The sequence below is a fragment of the Oryctolagus cuniculus genome, chromosome 2 (genome assembly GCF_964237555.1).
Source record: "Oryctolagus cuniculus chromosome 2, mOryCun1.1, whole genome shotgun sequence".
NCBI lineage: Eukaryota > Metazoa > Chordata > Mammalia > Lagomorpha > Leporidae > Oryctolagus > Oryctolagus cuniculus.
The window spans coordinates 140,068,807-140,078,029 of NC_091433.1; the positions used below are offsets into that span (position 1 = coordinate 140,068,807).

General features: G+C 42.2%; 1 protein-coding gene across 20 annotated transcripts in view; it reads right to left on the reverse strand.

Annotated features, from left to right (window-relative positions):
• Positions 1–9,223, reverse strand: part of EHBP1 (EH domain binding protein 1) — a 383,016-nt gene that overhangs the window by 180,722 nt on the left and 193,071 nt on the right. The gene's annotated exons all lie outside the window — the stretch shown is intronic.

Sequence of the window (9,223 nt, forward strand, 5' to 3'; positions counted from 1 at the left end):
GCAGTGCCAGCATCCCACTTCATCCCATCGAGACCCAGCTGCTCCACTTCTGGTCCAGCTCTCTGTGATGTTCTGGAAAAGCAGTGGAAGATGGCCCGAGTCTTTGGGGCCCTGCACCCGTGTAGGAGACCCGCAAGAGCTCCTGGCTCCTGGTTTTGGATCAGCCCAGCTCCAGCTGTTTCAGCCATTTGGGGAGTGAAACAGTGGATAGAAGACATCTCTCTATGTCTCTACCTCTCTATGTAACTCTACCTCTCAAATAAATAAAAACAAATTAAAAAAAAACTGATGAGTATGAATGACTACTCTCATCCTGGTCTATTCATATATATTTTTTTCCTAATGCATTTAGCAGCCATGTTGATTGTTAGTAGATTGATTATTTCATCAGGGATGATGAAGTGGTGAGTTTTCTACTGATGAAATTCCCTCTGCATTTCACACCTGCCATTTTTATATGTTAAGAACATTCTCTGATCAACTTTTCAGTTATCTTGAAATAAAGCTCATAAAGAAAAGCTGAGATAAATATTAGACTCTTTCCCTTTATTAATTTATAGAGTGAGTCAGTGCCCTGGCAACCTCCAGAGGCAACATTTTTGGGAGGATCATTATGAATTCAGGAATTTATATATATATATGATACTTTTTATTCCTTTGCAGATACTTCTTTAATTTTGCAAGCATATTCCACTGTCTTCAGCACTGTTTATTATAAAAGTATCTGATGTTAAAACCTCTTCCTTTGTAAATAATCCACCTTTGAAATTCAAAAGTACTATCAGGATATGTCTGGGTTTGGAAATCATTCCATTCATCTTGCCTCGTACTTGTAAGCCCTCTTAATCTAAAGTCTTTCTCCAGATCATATAAATTTTCTTCTATTTCCCTGATAAATGATTTTCTTCTATTCTTATCTCTACAACCTCTATTACAAATATAGTGAATATTTCGATTCTATCCTTTATTTTTCTTCTCACAATTTTAATCTCTTTTCACCTTGAATTCTAAAGAGAACTTTTAAAGTTTGTCATCTAATTCATTGGTATATTCTGAGTATATTATTAGTTGCTTTGAATTTTAAAATTTCATTTAAAAATGTTTATTTATTTAGTTTCATCTACTTGAAAGGCAGAGCAAGAGAGAAAAAGCAGAGAAAAAGAAAGCTCTTCCATCTGATAATTCATTCCCCTAAATGCCCATACCAATCAACACAGGGTCAGGCAGAAGCCAGGAGCCAGGAAATCTATCAGGGTCTCCCACATGGGTGGCACAAGTAGATTTCATGAACCATCTTCTGCTGCCTCCCCGGATGCATTTGCAGGAAACTGAATCAGAAGCTGAGTAGGTAGGAATGGACCCAGCACTCAGACAGGGTGTGCAGACTTCCCAAAAAACAGCTTAACCCATTGAACCACAAATCCCCACCCTGATTTTTTTTTTCATATCCGAGAGCTCCTTCCTATTCTCAAGTCACTATTTTGTACCATTTTTTATTTTGAAAAATTTCAAACCAACAGAAAAGTTGTAAGCACAGTACCTCCAGAACAAAGTTATTCTTTATCTAAATTCACCCTTGATGAACACTTTGTCTCAGATTATTATTATTATTATTATTATTATTATTATTATTTTTGACAGGCAGAGTGGACAGTGAGGGAGAGAGACAGAGAGAAGGTCTTCCTTTTCTCCACTGGTTCACTTCCCGGTGGCCACTGTGGCCGGCGCGCTGCAGCCGGCGCACCGCGCTGATCCGAAGGCAGGAGCCAGGTGCTTATCCTGGTCTCCCATGCAGGAGCAGGGCCCAAGGACTTGGGCCACCCTCCACTGCACTCCCGGACCACAGCAGAGAGCTGGACAGGAAGAGGGGCAACCGGGACAGAATCCGGCGCCCCGACCAGGACTAGAATCCAGTATGCCAGTGCCACAGGCAGAGGATTAGCCTATTGAGCCGAGGCGCCAGCCAACAGATCATTATTTTTGAAGACTACAAGGTGTTGTTTCATTTATTAATGGAGTACCCAGTCAAACCACAATAAAAATAGAAGGATTTTTTTAGAAAGTTTTCATGGTTTTAAAAAATCATTTCTAAATTAGTTTATTTCTTTAAATTTTTATTTACTTTCATTTTATCTGAAAGGAAGAAAGAGAGAGAGAAAGACACAGTCCTTCCATCTGCTGATTCATTCCACAAATGCGCACAATAAGGGGGGCTGTGCTGTGCAGAAGCCAGGAACCCAGAACTCAATCTGTGTTTCTCACATGGGTAGCAGGAACCCAAGGACTTGAGCCATCACCTGCTGCATCCCAACATGCACATTATGAGGAAGCTAGAATTGGAAGCGGAGCCAGAACTCAAACTAAGTAACTCATAGAGGGGATTAAGACATCCCAAGTAGTTAACTGCTGTGCCAAACATCCACCCAAGGTAAGTTTGTTTTATAGAAGGCCATTTGCTTTGATGGCTAAGACTGATTTCCCTTTTGTGACAGATTTTTTTAAAGATTTCTTTTATTATTTATTTGAGAGGCAGAGTTACAGACAGTGAGAGGGAGAGAGAGAAAGGTCTTCCTTCTGCTGGTTCACTCCCCAGATGGCCACCAATGGCTGGTGCTGCACCTTTCCAAACCCAGGAGCCAGGTGCCTCTTCCCGGTCTCTCACACAGGTGCAGGGGCCCAAGCACTTGGGCCATCTTTCACTGCTTTCCCAGGCCATAGCAGAGAGCTGGATTGGAAGAGGAGTAGCCAGGACTAGAACCGGTGCCCATATGGGATGCCAGCACCGCAGGCAGAGGATTAACCCACTGTGCCAAGGCACTGGCCCTTTGTGACAGATTTTTATGAAACAATTTAAGATATTCACTTTTAGGTTCATGTATAACACTGAGACAAACGTCTCAAGAATCCACTGCCAAACTTTGGGGAGACACTAACAGTTTGGTTTGTTCATGTACTAAGTTTGTACTGCACAACCCTAGAAGTTATTGGGTCCTTAAATTGCCTCTTTTGTCTCACCTTAGTCCTAAGCTCTGCTCTGCACTGTTGTGGGTTTTTTCATTTTGGCTTGTTCCTTATTTTTACACAGTGAATTTTAGCAGTATCGGGAGTTTAAAGAGTTCTATCACAGTTTGTGTGAATCTGTTCAAACACTCCAGATATATTTTTCTTCTTCATGCAGTAAAGGATGCACTAAATGGTGCTTCCTTCACTTTTATCATCAACAATGCATTCTACAGTGGTTTCATGTATATATAGCAATAGGTTGACATTTGCTTCTAACTGCTTAGTTTTTTATAAAGCCATTTTTAAAAAGATTTATTTATTTGAAAGAATTACAGAGAGGGATAGACAAAGGAAGAAATCTTCCATCCGCTGGTTCACTCCTCAGATGACTACAACAGCCAGGGCTCAGCCAGCCTGAAGCCAGGAGCCAGGAGCTTAATCCAGATCTTCACATGGGTGGCAGGGGCTAAAGCACTTGGGTTATCTTCCAGTGCCTTTCCCAGGCCATCAGCAGGGAGCTGGATCAGAAGTAGAACAGCCAGGACACAACCAGCACCCATAAGGGACACTAACATCCCACATGGAGACTTTATCTGCTACGCCACAACACTGGCCCCTATAAAGGCATTCTTTATCATCAAGTACAAAAATAAATTATTTGCATTATTCAAGTTCTTTTCCAATATTGGAGCATTTTGCCTCTGAGGAAAAATGGCAGTTCAATCCTCAGATGAAAAATTCAGGTGACAGACACCTTAACTTAGTTACTTTGGAATATTTTGATATTAAAGAGAAACCACAATTACCCCATAAATTTTTTTTTTGATAGGCAGAGTGGATAGTGAGAGAGAGACAGAGAGAAAGGTCTTCCTTTTGCCGTTGGTTCACCCTCCAATGGCCGCCACGGCTGGCGCGCTGCAGACGGCGCACTGCACTGATCTGAAAGCAGGAGCCAGGTGCTTTTCCTGGTCTCCCATGGGGTGCAGGGCCCAAGCACTTGGGCCATCCTCCACTGCACTCCCGGGCCACAGCAGAGAGCTGGCCTGGAAGAGGGGCAACTGGGACAGAATCCGGCGCCCCGACCAGGACTAGAACCCGGTGTGCCAGCGCCGCTAGGTGGAGAATTAGCCTATTGAGCCGCGGTGCCGGCCCATAAATTTGTTTTAAAAGGCAAAATTTAGTATTTTCATCTCTCCCATTGAACTCACAGAGAAAAATTAAGAATCAAACTCTTATAGGGGTTCTTAAAATATTTACTTACTTATTTGAAAGGCAGAGCAAAGGTGAGGGGGGTGAGTAGGAGACAGAGAGAAAGAGGGGGAGAGAAGAGAGATATCTTCCATCTGTTGGCTCACTCCCCAAATGGCTGCAAAAGCCAGGTATGGGCAAGGCCAAAGCCAGAAGCCAAGAACTCTATCCTGGTCTCCCAAATATGTGGCAGAGACCCAAGTATTTAGGCCATCTTTTGCTGCCTTGCCAGGCCTATTAGCAGAAAACTGGATGGGAAGCAGAATAGTCAAGACTTGAACCAGCACTTGGATATTAGATGTCAGCACTGCCAGTAGCGCTTAACCTGCTGCGCCACAACACAGGGCCCTTACAGTGTTCTTGATGCTGAGGATTCTGGTTCTTTCAGTTTGCAAAGGTCAGTAAGCAATTACTGCTGCTGCATATTTATCTGTCACATTTGCCCTATTGATGTACTAGTGCAGGAACTAGGGTGAGTCAGGAGGTGCCTGAAGTGCAAGATTTCAGGAGGCATTCACTCTAAGAGTAGTGCAGATGAGAGTCTGCACTTGCACCAACCTAGGAGGAAGTGCCTCCTGAAACCTTGTGCCAGAGGCATCTTTCTTGCCTCACCCTAGTTTGAGCCGTGTAGTAAACACATCCAAATACATTTTGAAATTGATATTACATGTGCCAAGGAATGTTTCCCAAGTCCCTCACCAGTAATTCTATGTTTGGAAAATTAACATATATTTTCAGATATTATCTAAATGCAAAAAGATGATCTTGAAGAAAATACTATTTGACTTTGACCATCGGATATTTTGTTTGTGCTTTTCCTCATTTTACTGTACATTCCTAGGTATTTGTATGCTGAGTTACTAAATACTCTGATTTTTCTTCAAACTTTGTTTAACTGGCTTTTAAATGTCTTATTAAAACAATAATATTTCAAATAATCAGGTTTTCTTAGAGACTCTAAGATTTGGGCTCATTTGCATCTTACTTTTTTTTTTTTTGGAAATAGAGAGAGTTATAGATCTTCTGTCCACAAGTTCAGTTCCCAAATGCCTGTAACAGCAAGAATGGGCCAGGCTAAAGCCAGGAGCCTGTAACTCCATCCAGGTCTCTGACATGGGTGGCAGAGAATTAAGCACTATCATTTGCTATCATTTGCTCTTGGGATATACATAATAGCTGGAAGACAGATGAAAAAAAGTAGCCAGGACTCAATCCATGTACCCCAATATGGGATGCAAGCACCCAGTGGCAGCCTAACCTGCTGTGCCAACACCCATGCCACATCTTAGATTTTAAATAAGTATTAATGCACTGTCTAGTAACCCTCTCCTAATATCCATCCCACCCTTCTTTAGTACTAACAGAACCCTTGATTCCTACATTAGTTTAAATTTTTTTGTTTATTTGAGAAAAGGGGGGGGGGGAGAAAAAAAAATGAATAAATGAATGTATTCAAAATCAATGGTTCACTCCCAAATGCCTACAAACACTGAGTGTGGCTGGGCAATGCTGAAACTGGGAACTAGGAACTCAATCCAGATCTCACAGGAACTGAGATCCCTGAGCCATCACCACTGCCTTCCAGTGTCTGTATAGCAGGAAGCTGGAATCCAGCGCTGGATCCAAGAATCGAACCCAGGTATTGAAATGTGGGATGCAAGGATCACAACTCCTAGGCTAAACACCCAACATAAATGTCCAGAATAAGAATTCATTCTCTAGTCTCCCTTGCTAGAGGTAGATATGGCTAGTTTTTGTCCTCTCCTTCTGTTAACCAGGATGGAACAATGCTGGGCCATGAGGTAGAAGTCTATGCTAATAGTGGAACAGCAAAATAGGAGACTGGGTCCCTGGTAACTGCGTGAGGCTACTATATTAGCACTAGACTTTCAACACTTTTAAAGTCAGAAATAAATTTCCCTTGTAACTTAATATGCCATGAAGCTTTTAAAATTATTTTCTATTTATAAAAAAGGGAAACAATTTCATGTATTTCATATGTACAGTTTTAAGAGCATAATGATATTTCCCATCCTTCCCTCCCTCCTCCTCAATTGATGATTTCTATAGAATCCAATAGCTGTCATCCAGAGCAGTCTGAATTTTATTTTACACTATAAGTACACATTTATTACTTCTTTGTTTAAATTCTAGTCTTGGGGGCAGGTGTTTGGTGCAGCCAGGTGCTTTTCCTAGTCTCCCATGGGGTGCAGGGCCCAAGCACTTGGGCCATCCTCCACTGCACTCCCAGGCCACAGCAGAGAGCTGGCCTGGAAGAGGGGCAACTGGGACAGAATCTGGTGCCCCGACCAGGACTAGAACCTGGTGTTCCGGCGCCACAAGGCAGAGGATTAGCCTATTGAGCTGTGGCGCCAGTCTCTCTTTAGTAATTTTAATGAAAAAATATTTTTATAAAGTTTCCTGCTTTCCTAAACAGAAAAATCATACATCAAATATTATCAGACTCTTTCATGTTGACTCGAGATTGTCAAAACGGCCAATTATTTTACTAAGCTTTAATACTGCAAAATCTTCAATGAATTATTGGGATTTACAGGTCTATTCCTGTGATGATTAAGTCCCATCCTAGTGTGTTTTATCAAATTGCCATTTATCATTTTTAAATTATTATCAGTATGGCACTGATTATAATCTACTGCCTTATCGCCTACAAAATTATGTAGTTAGTGGTTTCTAATTTCTTTTTTATTTTTTGGTTTGGCAACAGTCCACTTTTTCCAAATGAAATTTTACATGAATTCAAATACAGAGAATGAAAGAATACAGATTTGTACTATGGAAGTAGAAGAGTTGGTCCACAGCTCTGTTGCCAAGCCTCCCAACCTGGGTTCCAGTAGAGAATACCAAGTTACCTGACAGAACCCTAGGCCACCACCAAATAGTTTACTACTACTGGTTCAGCCTAAGAGCAACTTCCTACATTCTGATGGATAAATTGTTTTAGGAAATTTTATCTTCAACTTATCATATCCAAAAGGCAATAACAAACAGACACATGGGACAGGCGTTTAGGTTAGTAGTTAAGACACTGGTTAAGATGTCTACATCCCACATCAGACTGCCTGGGTTCAAATCCTGGCTCCACTCCGGATTCCAGCTTCCTGCTAACGAAGACCTTGGCAAGCAACGGGTTATGGATGGCTCATTTAGCTGGGTCCCTGTCACCCATATGTGGAAGACATGGACTGAGTTCCTGGTTCCTGACTTCAGCCTAGCCAGGTTATCGCGGGCATTTGGGCACAGTAGATTGGAATTCTTTGTCTCTCTCTCTCTGCCTCTGTCTCTCTCTTACTCTTTCTGCCTCTCAAATAAATACTCAAGAAAAAATACATGACCTTATTCTTACCTCTATTAGTGTAACAAAAAACAAAGTGTGTATATATATATATATATATATATATGGTCTGAAAATTCAAACAACATATAAAGGTAGAAAATGGAACAAAAGATGCTTCTTCAATGTTGTGTATACTTTTCATCCTACTAAGAATCTTCTCAAAGTTCACCACTATTAATTATTCTTGATTCTTTCAACAATATATGAGAATATTTATTATGTCTAAGTGCATATACATGTGTGTGGAAAACTTTTTTTAAAAAAGATTTATTGGTCGGCGCCGTGGCTCACTAGGCTAATCCTCCGCCTAGAGGCTCCGGCACACCAGTTCTAGTCCCGGTCGGGGTGCCGGATTCTGTCCCGGTTGCCCCTCTTCCAGGCCAGCTCTCTGCTGTGGCCCGGGAGTGCAGTGGAGGATGGCCCAGGTGCTTGGGCCCTGCACCCCATGGGAGACCAGGAAAAGCACCTGGCTCCTGGCTCCTGCCATCGGATCAGCGCGGTGCGCCGGCCGCAGCGCGCCAGCCGCGGCGGCCATTGGAGGGTGAACCAACGGCAAAAGGAAGACCTTTCTCTCTGTCTCTCTCTCTCACTGTCCACTCTGCCTGTCAAAAAAAAAAAAAAAAAAAAAAGATTTATTTATTTATCTGGAAAGTCAGAGTTACAAACATAGAGGGAGAGACAGAGATTTCCATCCACTGGTTTACACCCCAAACAGTCACAATGGCCAGGGCTGGGCCAGGCTGAAGCCAAGAGCTTCTTCCAGGTCTCCCACGTGGGTGCAGGGACCAAGCTTCTGGGCCATCTTCTGCTGCTTTCCCAGACTATTAACAGGGAGCAGGATTGGAATTGGAGCAGCCAAGACTCATACCAGAGCCCATATGGGATGCCGGTGCTATAAGTGGAGGCTTAACCCATTATGCCACAATGCCAATCTCATGAGTAGTGTTTTTTAAAACAAACTTTATGGGGTGGGCGCCGTGGCTCATTTGGTTAATCTTCCGCCTGCAGCGCTGGCATCCCATGGGAGCGCCGGGTTCTAGTCCCGGTCACTCCTCTTCCATCCGGCTCTCTGCTGTGGCCTGGGAAGACAATGGAGGATGGCCCAAGTGCTTGGGTCCTGCACCCGCATGGGAAACCAGGAGGAAGCACCTAGCTCCTGGCTTCAGATCGGTGTGGTGCCAGCTGTGGCAGCCATTTGGGGAGTGAACCAACAGAAGGAAGACCTTTCTCTCTCTTTCTCTCACTGTCTATAACTCTGTCAAATAAATTTTAAAAAATTATAAATCAAACTTTATACACACAGAAAAGATCATACAGCATACTTAGTTTTTTTCATTTAATAATATATTAGATGGCTTTTTAAAATTAATTTTTCAGTTGTATTTCTGCTTATATGTTATCTAAACTAACATCCAGATTAGCAAATGGTTACTGTGGATATGACTGTGTTTTTACTGTCTGTGTCTAAGCAGAATGAGGCATTCTCCAAGAAAGTACGGTGGTAAAGTGCTCAGCCTTTCCCATAAATATCATTTCTTTCATAATATATATGCAATGTTACATTATCCTCAAAATAATGTAAAATAAATAGCTATTACAGACTCTGCAACAGAA